This window comes from Talpa europaea (assembly GCF_964194135.1).
Source record: "Talpa europaea genome assembly, chromosome: 11".
Lineage (NCBI taxonomy): Eukaryota > Metazoa > Chordata > Mammalia > Eulipotyphla > Talpidae > Talpa > Talpa europaea.
Window position 1 is genome coordinate 16,880,609 of NC_140078.1, and position 13,702 is coordinate 16,894,310.

Genomic DNA, 13,702 nt, shown 5'->3' on the forward strand with positions numbered 1-13,702 from the left:
GTCCCCAGGAAAGGGGCAGGTTCTAGGTTTCCTGCCCCACCCAAAGGAGAGTGGGGCAAAAGAGAAGAAGAAGAAGCTGGAGAAGGGATGGAAGAAGGAATGAAACAGGATGGAGAGACAGGAGACCTGGACGAGGCACATGGAGAGAGAGACACGGGGAAAACTACGCTTGCCTTTTGGTCGTGGACTGGTTGAAACAGAGGTAGGTGAGAGACCTGTGGAGGATAACAATGGCAATTTTTATATTGGTTTTGATTTTGCTCTTTTCCTCCCATGCTTGTCTGGTAGTTTCTGATCCTTTTCTGTGGGTCCCCATTGGAAGATGCTTTAGCTTGTGGCAGGCTTTCAGGCCTTGCTTTGGGCCAATCCCATTTGGGTGGAATTTTTCCCTTGGGGGGATGAGTAATTTTGGGTGCATGATTTAGAAACCATATTCTTTGCTTTTCCTGTATTGTTTACTAATTGTCTTAAGTTCCTTCCCATTAAAGTCTTCCATGTTTTGTGTTGATATGGCAGATGGCAGAACCTATTTAGAGCAGGCAGGATAAGGGGCTCTGGGATGTCCCTCTCCCTGCTGGGTAACAAAGAGATGGAAGGGAAATGTTACTCACTGCAAGGAAATCCTCACCTGAGCTTCAGTGAACCATAAGCACTTGAAACCCATGAACCTTAGCTGGTCTGTCTTGACCTGTCCAGTCTCTCCCAGGACAGGTCCCGCCGGCCACCTTTAATGATGACATCTCCAAGAACTGGATGCTCAGTTACAGACCACTGCAGGCAAATTATTTCTTAAACACCTTTCCTAGTTTCTCACTACTGTAGTCCTTAGCGGGCCTTTGAACTGAGAGTAACTCTTGGTGGAGGCGGCACAGACTGGCTACCAGCCAGTCACCTGAGAGCCCTGGGCATGAGGATGTGGGACACACCTTTTAACCCTATTGGATTCTCTTTTGCCTGGGGCTACTGAATGGAGAATCACCATGACCCCAAGAGGGGGTAGCAAGCAAGTTGAGAGAGCACAGACCCCGAAGTGAGGCACAATTTCTATGAAAACATATGAGGAACTCCAGACCTTGAAGCTGCCCTCTTATGTCAACATGTCACTGGAAGTGTGTCAACACTTCGTCATTTCACCAATGACGTGAGCTTCCTCTTGTATCGCAGGCAGGGCTCCATTCCACAGAGCAGAGTCTGGGTTCCCAGCACACACCCAGACAGAGCAGGCTCTTCCAGTTCCAGGATGCCTCCCCTGACTCATGGACCCACCAGTCTCCTTGCCTGCTGCTGGCTTTACTGCTGGGACTCACAGGTGAGCATGGCCATGGGAAGATCCCCCCTCCCTGCCCTGGATGCCTCTTTAGCCAAGGAGTTTTAGGGCATTCAGGTAAATAAGGGTAAGCCCCCATGAGGCTACAACAGAGAGCCAAGACTAGACATTACTTGAGAGCACAGAATCAGGGAACTGAGCAACTTTTCTGTAATCTGTCACCTGCAACTGTTATCAGGGACATCAAAACAGATGATAGTTTGATTAGTGTGTTAACTTGGCTGATCTTCACAACATGACTGTTTATAATGACGCTGGTTGCCCCTGCTTTGCAGAAGGGGAAACCGAGGCAGAGAGCATAACTTGCCCAGTGCCATCTACCCAAGTGTGTGGAGAAGCCAGAATTTAAGTCTCGGGCCAAGAACACCAGCCTTCATTCTTTCTACCACGTTATGCTTTTGGCTACTCAGTGGAGGCTCTTGCAGAAAAGTTAGACATATGGAGAAACAAAAAGATGCTAGAGATAGGACAGAGACCTAGGACAGACAAACAGGAGGTAGGACATGTTTGAAATTCTGCTGTGTGTGCTCCCAAACTTTTGTTAATGATGTGTTATATGGTTACTATGTACCAATTTTTTTTTTTAAAGATTTATTTATTTATTTTACGCAACAATTGGCGTACAGGCTAGAGGCATGGGAGGGTGAGAGGATTCAGCAGAGACAGAGCGGGAACAGAACAGGCAGACTGACAAAATACACTGCTGAGAGGAGCAGTGTGCACGACAGGAGAGGTCTGCCACACCATGTGGGACCCTCGCCGGCCCGCCAGGATATAACCGGAGCTGCAGAGGATACAGACAGCTTCACAGCGCGGTACTCAACCACCTGCGCCACCAGGGGAGGCCCATGTACCAATATTTTTAATGAGCATTTAACATACACAATCCTCAAAATATACTCCTTGTATACTAGCAAGCCAAGACAGCACTTCACATGTATTTCCAAATGCATGTTGTGGTATATTTGCCTGTATGTGCAGGTGTGAGAAGTGTGCAGACACACACACTTGTGGGATTTTGAAAAGTTTTTTTCCATTGTTCTCTCCAATCAATTCAGTCTGCATGAAGTGCACATTGACGAATGTTTAGATTTCAGAATCTCTCCACTGTCTTCCTTCCTGTTCTACTTCTCTAAAATTTCCCCTTTCCTTCTTATTCTATTAGACAAAAAGAATCTTCTCCCTTGGTAAGAGAGTAAAGTGTGTGCATGATTTTCTTGAAGTCCTGCTCTCGTGCTGCAGGGGGGTGAGAAGAAAGAAGGGGATGGAAACACAGAGCCTCACCTAGACCGTCTCCATCTGTCATTGTGCCCACATCTGGGTTTGCACCTCTCCCCATGCGCTGTCATCCAGCGCCATTCAGGCCTCAGGAAATCTGGGAGTGGAATTCTGCGCATTCCTCCTTGGAGGCCTCCTCCAGGCTGGATGGGCTGAGGAGACAAGAAGGGGGAGGTGCAGGTTCCTGAAGGATACAGAGAAATGATCCCTGTGTGTGATTCTAGCTGCACTCCTATCTCTGTCATCTATGTCCCCAGAAGCCTCTCAGCCTCAGGAAATCCGATGAGTAAAATCATTTCAATTTCTTGAACCCTCACCGTGTACCAGACACAGCGGGAAAGGCCTGGAGGTGTCATCTCCTGTGACCATTATCTCTGAGGGGCTAACTTATGCCCCTCCTTACAGATGGAATAACAGAAGCACAGAGAGGTTCAAGGTCACTCACCCCAACTGGTAGAGCTGTGATCTGAACTCACACGATCTGACTGTAGAGTTCGTGAGTTAACCACCACCATTCTTGGATTCATGTGACCCGTCTCGACCTCAGGAGCTTTCTGCAGCTTCTGTGCACAGGTGGTGGAAGGGAGAGTGAGAGAAAGAGGGTTTGTGACTTTCTCTCCTGGGTTCTTCCTCTTCCTGGAAGTTGTTTTTATCTTTGGCCAAATATCTCCATGGGAAACTCTCGGTATTACTGCTCAAAATAGACCTCGGGTCTCAGGAAGGTGTAAGAATGGACAGCCACATGATCAACCATTTATTGCACACCTACTGTGTGTCAGAAGCTGTTACAGGAATGAGAGGAGTGTTGCTGAAGAGACAAAGTAGTTGCCCTCTTGGAGTTCTGTCTTAGTGGGAGAAATGACAGCAGACAATAGACACACTGAATAAGTACAAAAATACAGTGTATTAGGGTAGGATCAGGGTTATGGGCAACAAATGAAAGTATTCCTAGATAAGAGAACTGCAAATACCTGCAGCAGGCTATATTTTAAACAAGGCAGTGATGGTGGGCATCACTGAGAGAGAAACTTGAGCATAGGTTAAAGGGAGGTAGGGATGAGCCAGTGGAGTTTGGGGGAATTGCCTTCCTGAGAGGGAGCAGCATGGGCAGAGGCCCAGTGAGGAGACGTTTCTGTTCTTCTCAAGGATGTGGGCTCCCGTGAGTGGTGCCACTGCAAAGTCAAAGTAAGAAGTGGTGATCTGACATTAGCTTTTTCATTCTAGCACTTGGACAGGGAAGCAACTAGAACAGTTAAGGGGTCATTTCATGGAGAAACAAGGAACACCGGTGCACGAGGACGGCTGCTGTAGAGACGGCGAGGTCAGACCTTAGACACATGATGAAGCAGCAACAGATTCTCTGACCCGCAGCCTTTGGATGGGAGAGAAAGAACCAATGCTTGGACCTGAGCCTCTGAAAGAATAAGGGGCCTCAGGAGACATAGAGAGACCTGTCAACTGTGAGCTGTGCTTTTCCATCCAAGCACCATGTCCAGGGTGCTTTGGCCGTACAAGTCCAATTTCAGGGGAAAGGTGTGGGCAGAGATGTAAATGCAGGAGCCACAGAGACTCTAATGACACTTCCCCACCTGCTGCTCCGGCTACTGTCTGACCTTCTTTTCCTCCACTTCTATTTCTCCATTTCTCCCTCCAGATTCATTCCTATTTCTTCTCATTTTTGTCTACCCCACACCCCCAAAATCCTCCTTAAAATTAACCTCCCCCTCCATTTTCCAGACACACCAAAGGACCCCCCCGCAAGAGTATGTCCCTCCTTAGGTGGCATGTTTGTGACAAAAGGTACAAGGTGGGTGGGCCTTCCCAGCTCACACTCTGCAAAAGCAAACTGAAATTTTCTCTTAAGAAATAAAAAAAAAAGTCAGAGGATTGTATGAGTCCGAGAACAATCTGCTCCTCTGATTTACAGTCCTGGCCCTGCCACCTGAGCCCAGGCCTGTTTTAGGACAGTTTCAACACAAAGGAATGTTCTCTCATGTCTCTGGTGTCTCCATAAACTGGCCAGTGCAGCTGCAGTGAAGTGAACTGCAAAGTCCTGCACCTGCAGGTAGATGACCACGTGCCACTCCTGTCCCTGCAGCCATGACCCAGGGTCACCACATGAGCCACCCTCCTACCCCCAAGGGTTCTTTTCAAACACAGCCTGAGGTCGGCTCCCTCCTTGCTGTCTTGCCCACTTGCTGCATCTCCACCTCTAGAAAAGTCCCCAGCCTTGAGCCACTTAACCCAGCTCAAAGGCATGAATCAGGGGAGTCACTTTGCCTGACCACATACTTTTTATTGTGGCAAAACACACATAAAACATACCATTGAACCACTTTTTAGTTTATAATTCAGCAGCATCAAGTACATTCACAATTTTTCAATCTGTTAACAAAATGCAGTTCACAATCTTTTCAACATCCTAGGAGAAAACTCTGTACACATCCAACCATAAATTCCCTATCATTCCATCCCAGAACCCCAGATAGCCTCCATCCTACTACTTCTCTGTACGAATTCACCTATTCTAACTCTTTCCTTATAATTAGAAGTATATATCAGTTTTCTTCCTGCCTTATTTTTTTTTAACAAAATATTGTCAAGGTTTATCTATGTAAAAGGACATTACTCTGTTTATGCCTCATCTGTTAATGGAAATTCATTATTTTGAGCCATTGAGTTTTGGGGGAAAATGATAGCAGTAATAGACACTAATACACATGATCATGGCATCGGGGAAAAAAAATTCCAGGTTTAAGACTGTGTTTTCCTTCTTTTTAAATACCTCGTTCATTGTGTGTAGGGAGCTCAGCACCTCCTGGTCATTCAAGCACCCGGGCCAGGGAACAACCCCTTTCATGAGCATGTGATCTCGGGATGAGGTTGCTTCGCCCACAGAGTTTCTTGCCGTTCAAGGACATCCTCCCAACACACCCATCACTGCCACTCACAAACCAATGGTCTCAAGACTTGCCTGGTCCATCACATTAAAGAACTGAAAATGCAATATGTCCTGACACCACAAAGGGTCCCACAAGTGTTTGGTGACTCATGACCCTTCCAGAGAGGCCTCAGGCACTAAACCTGCCACTTCATTTGGCACAGCCTCACATTACAGGCTCATTGTGGGGGTTCCAGGTGATGATACCCCCATGTGTTGAGCCCAGGCCCCCCCCACTCCCCGAGGTGAGCACTGTCAGCGGGTCCTTGTGATAATGCTTGAGAAAGCCCACAGGGTCACCCAGGATGAACAAGGAACTGCTTTGCTTTCCAGCAGGAGCAGCCGGCGAGGAGGAGCTGCAGGTGATCCAGCCTGACAAGTCTGTGGCGGTGGCACCCGGAGAGACAGCCATTCTGCGCTGCACCCTGACCTCCCTGCTCCCTGTGGGGCCTACTAAGTGGTTCAGGGGGTCGGGATCAAGCCGGCAGTTAGCCTACAGTTTCAAAGGAGCAAAAGATGAAGGCCCCTTACCCCGAGTAACCAGTGTCTCAGATGTCACAATCAGAGACAAGGACTTTTCCATCCGCATCAGTAGCATGACCCCAGCAGACACCGGGGCCTACTACTGTGTGAAGTTCCAGAAAGGGAGCCCTGACACAGAAGTGAAGTCGGGACCAGGCACGCAGGTCACCGTGAGTGGTGAGTACCGTGGGGGCCCCCCGCCCGCGTGTGGCAGCAGGTCACTGTCACACCCTCCTTTCTGTGAGCAACAGCTAAGAGTCAGGCATGGTGGTGGGTGCTGATCTACATGGCTTGATTCACCCCCTTCTACAGACCCGGAAAGTCGAGGCTCAAGGTCGCAAGGCTCAGAAATGGGAGTGAGGCCTGGAACCTCACTTTCCAGTTCCACAGTCAGGTGAATGAAGAAAACTTGCATTTTTCCCCCTTACAAGTATCTCCTGGGCTCCACTGTCCATGTGAAAAACTTTCCGGGGTGTGCTGTTTCTGAACAGCATTTAAACGGGAGCTGAGTTGGCTGCCAATAGGGGCTGGCATCCCCAGATCCCTTCTGCCTGACCCCGAAGTTGTCCCTGAGAAAATCGGTCCTCCTTCCTTTTAAAGTGCTGCAGCTTTCCGGAAAGAGAAATCTTCATGACAACACCTCGGATCTCATTTGTGTGTTGGTGTCATTCCCCCAAACAGCTCTCTAGCGGGCCTGTGACAAGAAGAAGCAGAGAATCACCAGCAGTCATTTCTGCTGCTTTTCTTAATCAGGTCTTCAGAGCAGCAGCAGGACTTGCCACATTCCTGGGTGTTTGCCCTGCTGCTACCCCCTCACCCCAAGATGGATGGTGGCCAGGACAGGGACAGCAGCCACAGGAGCTGGTTGTCAGCACCTGCTATGAGCCCGCCAGTGCTGGACACACCCTCACTCCTCTGCCCGGGTGGGGCTTTGACCACTTTGCACAGAAACACACACGGAGACTCAAGGATGCAGAACAGAGATGCAAGGGGGTCACTCATGAGGTCCATCCTGGGTGGGGAGACTTGGGCTCTGCACCTCCCCAGTATGAGGGAGGCGCTTCTGCCTCTTTCTAGCCCTGACCACGGAGAGACGCCCACCTTGGCTCCCTCAGGCTCTGGGATCCTTGTTCAACCCAAAACTGACCCCGAGTAGAAGCAGAACCTCAGTTCACAGCCCTCTTTCCCCTCCCTTCAAAATTAGAGCTGGGCACAGGTGAGACCTACTTGAGAAATTGTTTAAAGAATGGAAAGTTTGGAGTAAATCCCTCCCCGCCCATGGGGAGAGCTGGGAGACCAGACTTGTGCTTATTACTGATCTGGGTTTATCTTCTGAAACTTGCCTCAGCGGCCTGCTTTCCTCACCCACCCCAGAGAGAGAGCCTGCCCCCCATTTCACAGATGAGGAAGGGAGGTGCCTGGACCCTCTCCAGGGCTGGCAGGCTTATGCCAGCCTCCACGGGGCCCCCATGTCCTGCATTCCTTCCGTGAATGCTTCCCTGACCTTGGAAGGGCTTCCAGGGTGACGGGCCAGAAACCGCTATAGACACTGGAGTCATGTTGTTCCTGAGCCCAGACTCTGGAAATCCCCTGGAGAGAAAGAAGGGGAACTGAACCCGGCCCGCAACCCTATCACCCTGCCCCGATCCTGGTTCACCTCTGGGAGCCTGGGTATCCCTAAATGAGGGTGATGACCCCCCCAGCACTAATAGAGACGAAACAATAATCAGGTGAAGTTATAAACAGCGTCATCTGCTTATCCTTGTTGGGAGTCACAGTCACGCTTATTGTTACAAATGCTCCTTCGCAGCCAAACCCTCTCGCCCTGTGGTATCAGGACCAACAGAGAGGGCCACCCTTGGGCAGACGGTGACCTTCACCTGCCAGTCCCACGGCTTCTCCCCAGAGACATCAGCCTGAAGTGGTTCAAAAATAGGAAAGAGCTGCCAGCCCCCCGGCCCAACGTGGACCCCAAAGGAGAGGCCGTTTCCTACAACGTCTCCAGCACAGCCACAGTGCAGCTGTCACGGGACATCCACTCCCAGGTCATCTGCGAGGTGGCCCACGTCACCCTGCAGGGCGGCGGTCTTCGCGGGACAGCCAACTTGTCTGAGACCATCCGAGGTGTGAACCCCCCAGCCCAGCCCTGCCCGATACTCAGCCTGCTCCACCCCACTCGCTCCAGGAGCAGATGTTCCGCAGTCTAGTTCCACTGTCCTTGGCCATCACCAGCCTTCGTGTGCGGGTCACTCCCCCAGTCTCCACAGCAACTGCTAGGGCAGCAACTCCCACGTGCCTGGCAGTGAGGAGGCATTTCCAAACTTTACCCACAGCCACCCCAACACCGGGCGCCCCCTACAACCCTGCCTGAGCTGCTTGGGGTTGGTATTGAATTGCCACAGTGTTTGTAATCCCACTGCTGCCTGCAGGGGCGGGGCCTGTTGATTTCCCTCCTATTGCCCTCCAGTCCTTGAGCACCTACTGTGTGCTGGGCACTGTGCTTAGTGATCACACACACATGCAGAGAGAGCCTCAGTGTTGGAGGCTGGCTGCCTGCCCAGCAGGTCCCCGGTGACCCCCTTGCTAATGTGGGGGCAAGTAATGGGGCCCTCCCCTTGGATCTGTGCCTTAAAGTCAGAGCTTCTGCCCTGGGCTGTTACAGTTCCGCCCACCTTGGAGGTTTCCCAGTATCCCACGGCAGGGAACCAGGTGAATGTCACCTGCCAGGTGAAGGAATTCTACCCCCGGAACCTAAGCTGACCTGGTTGGAGAACGGAAACGTGTCCCGAACAGAAAAGTTCTCGACTCTCCTGGAGAACAAGGATGGAACCTTCACCTGCACGAGCTGACTCCTGGTGAACGCTTTTGCCCACAGGGGGAATGTGGTGCTCACCTGCCAGGTGGAGCATGACGGGCAGCCTGAGGTCTCCAAAGCCCTCACCCTGGCGGCCTCTGCTTACCAGGACAAGCAGGACACAAAGGTATCTTCAGGTAAGGCCTCAGCTCCAATGACCCAACCTTTCATATTTTATCTTATTTTTTTATTGTTACAGGTAACAATTCATGTTTTATTCATAATCTAGAATGTATAGCTATGAACAGAATTTAAAGGAGCTGCCTCATCACATTTCCTCCACCGTGAGTTTCCAGAGGTCAAGTGTTTAGAATGAAGCATTGCAGGTCATGGACATAAGCATTAAAGAGAGAAAGTTGGGCCAGGAGTTGATGCTCCCATTCTGGTCCTGCTCTTACCATCTGCCTTAATCCCAGGAAGGATGCAGGTTTAAAGCTCAGACGATTGATGGACCAGGGAAGCCCAGTGGGTAGTGGAGGCCCAGGGAAGGATTCCAGATGGCCCCTAATGGCGCCTCCTGTCCCTTGACTTCCAGGCAAAGATCAGTGGATGCCACTCCTCATCGCTCTACTCCTGGGCTCCAAGGTGTTGCTACTGGTGGGTATCTCTGCCTCCTACATGCACAGGAAGCAGAGGCCTAACTGTAAGTACTGGGCAGAGAGGCCAGGCCAAGGTCTGTCCTGAGAGGGGCAAGTTCAGCAGGTCACACATGGTCAGGGCCCCCGGGAAATAAGAGAAGCTGACACACCTCCCTCAGCACCCTCAGGAGGCTTAGGTCCCTCTAAACATCCCAGCATCCAGAAAGTGTTTGGGGAACTGCAAAGGGTGTTCAAGAATGACTGGGGAGGCCTGGGTGGTGTGGAAGATACAGGCAAGGGTCTGAATGGAGGGCCTGAGTGGGGGTTCCCTTGGAGACCATCTCTAGATCATTTGAATATGGGGGCTCCGTGGATGGAAAGGAATCCACAATGAAAGGAGTGTTGAGGAGTCCCAGGTTGGCCGCTCTGAGTTGTTTCTGAGGCTCTGTGTGAGGCACAGAAGGGCTGAGGTGTCAGCGATAGCGAAGGCTGAGGTGCAGAGGCCTATCTCGGGGATTGCCCAAGAGAGCAGCACCAGAGCCATGACAGACACACAGGGAGTGCGTTGTGAGCAAGCAGGTATTCAATGTGGACATGTCTCCTGCAGCTTCCTCACTCTTCCCTGCTGCCTGAGCTTCCAGCTCTGCAGACTCCTCCCTTCCTGAAGGGCCCGCCTAGAGGAGGAGGGACAAGAGCCTCCACAGACTCTGCTCCCCAGGCCGCTCCCCCAGAGACCTGCTGCCTCCACCCCCGCTGTCCCTTCTCACAGGCTGACCCCAGAGCTGGCTTCATCCAGGGGCCTCTCAGGAATGCACACCCGCAGAACTCCCAGTCAGCAGCTTTCGGTTCTCGTCACATGACCAAAATGAGGTCGGATGGGAACAAGGGGCTGCTGGGAATGAGAACCAGAAAGGGACGATGCTAGTCACTGCATCAGAGCTGGTTCCACCACCATCGGCCACAAGCCAGGGAAGAAAACGGAAACTAGGGCAGGTGGTACAATTTGCTCTGATGAGAAAACCACAGTGCAATTGGCTTTGACTCAATAACAAGCATGCCTTTATCTCATCCCGTGTAGCCCTTTAAGGACATTGTACAACTGAGGTGTGATAATTTAAGTAAGTTGAGAATTCCTGAAGTGACATTTCAACTAGGAGCGGGTTCAAGAGGGTCCCTCTGTGTGGCTGATCTACCCGTGACTGAGGACGCATCCAAGGCATTCGTAAAAAGAAGCCATCTGGCTAAAGGTGAATATTCAGAGAAAAGAAAGACTCCATGTAACATCCTCACTCACACGACAGTGGACTCTCACACGAAGTGAGCCCCACGTGAGCAGAGGGAGGGGCTGACAGGCATCATGCAGAAATACTGAAATGGGGATTCTAGAGACATTTTTAAAAATCAGTGAAAAGTGTATTTTTTTAAAGATAAATATAATAATAATAAAAACCGTTAACTAGACTCAACAAGAAATAGGGAGAGGACTCAAGTAACTACCATATAAATGGAAGAGGAGAAATTACAACAGGAACCACAGAAACACAGAGGCACATGGAGACTGCTATCAGCTACACATGCCACAGACTGGACAACCAAGATGAAAGAGATATATTCCTGCAAGCACACAGCCTATCTTGACTGAACTCTCAAGAAGTTTTCATACATATGTACTGAGATCTCAGGTTGAATACGCATTATTCTATTCTGAAATATGGAAGGATTTCTCTATAATTATTCATGGATTTTCTGGTCTATCTTTGCAAAATACTAATATCATGTTTTTTTGACCCTTTGAAGAAACACTACCCTGGATTTGGTGTGTCATATCCTCAGATATGATTGTTCATTTATAACATAGATACACATACTTAAGCAATATTTTATTTCACGTTGCATATTCTAAATGTTTTATAAATGCAATTATCCAGTTTACAGCACTCAGGAAGTTCTCCTAGAGTTTATTGCTTAACACAGTTTGTGGGATTTATTCATCTTGATATATGTAGCTCCATTGATTGATTTTTCCATTATTCTGTAGTCTTCAATAGAAGACTATGCCACACTTTATTAATTCTTCTCATTCTGGATATTGAAGCTTTACCTGGTGCTTTGAAGTACAACTTCCCAATAAGACTCAATCTTGGTGACCTCTCCCCATCCTGGACAGCACCCCTCGCCCTTCTAGTGTGGCCTGCAAAGCTGCATGTTGCGTCGTTTGGGGGCCTTATTGTGCAGAAGAGTTTTCACTTTCTGATCAAATGTTGCTTTTTTAATTCATGCTTTTGATAGTTACTCTGATCTGCTGTGTGTGTGTATAAGTAATAGTCATGTTATAATTAATTACAAAGCACTCACTGAACTTCACAGCCCCCTTCACTTTATATCAAGTTTCCATATACTTGTGTGGTTCTTTTTATGAGATCTTTTTCCATTGAGCTTCTCATCTCTTAGTCAAAGCTACATGGACAAGAATAAATCCATGTAATACGTTTTGACACCATTTTGAGCAAAGTTTCCCACTTTTCCTTATTTCAAACATCGTGGGGACCCCCTGGTGGTGCGTGGTTGAGCGCTGGCATGCAGACCTCTCACCTGCCACACCTGCTGCTCCCCTCACTAATGTACTTCATCAGTCTGCCTGTTCTGCTCCTCGCTCTGGCTCTGGTGAATTCTCTTGCCCTCCCGCACTTCTGACTGTACCCAGTGCTTGTATAAATAAACAGATAGATAGATAGATAGATAGATAGATAGATAGATAGATAGATAGATAGATAGATAAAACGTCATGACTGTTTAGGTCCAAGTGAACTTAGAATCATGTGTTCTATTTTCCCATTCATGGTATGCATCTGTTTTAGTTTTGCTTTTATGACTTTCTAGTCATAATTTTAGAGTTTTCCCATAATGGTTTGATGAGTCTCTAGTTAGAGCTATCTTTAACAATTTCCAGTCTGTGGACAAGAAAAGTATTATTACTGTTTTCAATGACTCTTGACTATGGTATAGGATTGTAATTATGTGCAGAGCATCGATCTTATATTCAGCAAGAGCACAGGACACCTGCTAGTACTATTAGTATGTTTTCTTTGGGGGTAACTGTAACAGTAACCTAATGATCAAAAATCAATTTTTACCAACATCGAAGGTTGGTTGAAATAGATGTGGGGGAGAGACCCGTGGAGGATAACAATGGCAACTTTTATATTGGTTTTGATTTTGCTCTTTTCCTCCCAGGCTTGTCTGGTTGTTTCTGATCCTTTACTGTGGGTCCCCACTAGAAGGTGCTTTGGACTTGTGGCAGGCTTTTGGGCGTTGCTCTGGGCCAATTCCATTTGGGTGGAATTTACCCATGAGGGGACGAGTAATTTTGGGTGCTTGATTTAGAAACTATATTCTTTGCCTTTCCTGTATAGTTTACTAATTGTCTTAAAGTTCCTTCCCATTAAAGTCTTACATGTTTTGTGTTGCTATGGCAGGTGGAAGAACCTATTTGGAGCAGGCAGGATTGGGGGCCCTGGGGTCCCCACTCCTGGCCAGGTAACAAAGAGAATGAAGGGTAATTCTACTCCTGCAAGGAAATCCTCACCTAAGCTTCAGTGAGATACAAGCACTTGAAACTCATGAACTTTAGCTGGTCTGCCTTGGCCAGTCCAGTCTCTCCCAGGTCAGATTGCACTGGTCATCTGTAGTGATGACAACTCCATGTTCTGGATGCTCAGTTACAGACGACTGCAGGCAAATGTCTTCTTAAACACCTTTCCTAGTTCTCACCATAGTAATCCTCAGCAGTCTCTTGGACTGTGCTTGGACTGTTACTTTGGTGGAGGGGCAAGAATGGCCACCAGCCATTCACCCTAGAGCCTTGGGCATGGGCCTGTGAGACACACCTTGTATCCCTATGGGATTCTCTTTTCCTGGGGCTACTGAATGGAGAATCACTGTGACCCTAAGAGGGAGTAGCAGGCAAGTGGAGAGAGCCCAGGCCACCCCGACGGAAGAAGCACTATTTCTACGAGGCTGCACAAGTCTCTGAAAACATATGAGAAGCTCCTGACCTTAAGCTTCCCTCCATCCCAGCTTCACAGTGGAAGTGTGTCAACACCTCGTCATTTCACCACTGATGTGAGCTTCCTCTTGTGTCGCACAAGGGCCTCCTTTCCACAGAGCAGAGTCTGGGCTCCCAGCACACACCCGGACAGAGC

The 13,702-nt window shown here is 49.0% G+C and overlaps 1 pseudogene across 1 annotated transcript; it reads left to right on the plus strand.

The window, feature by feature from the left end:
- The first annotated feature begins 1,097 nt into the window (after nt 1-1,097).
- LOC311179432 (signal-regulatory protein beta-1-like) lies at nt 1,098-10,274 on the plus strand (annotated as a pseudogene). The gene is made up of 7 exons: nt 1,098-1,109; nt 1,165-1,309; nt 5,883-6,245; nt 7,879-8,192; nt 8,731-9,059; nt 9,458-9,565; nt 10,270-10,274. The product of its transcript is annotated as a signal-regulatory protein beta-1-like (transcript).
- Nucleotides 10,275-13,702: the final 3,428 nt, after the last annotated feature.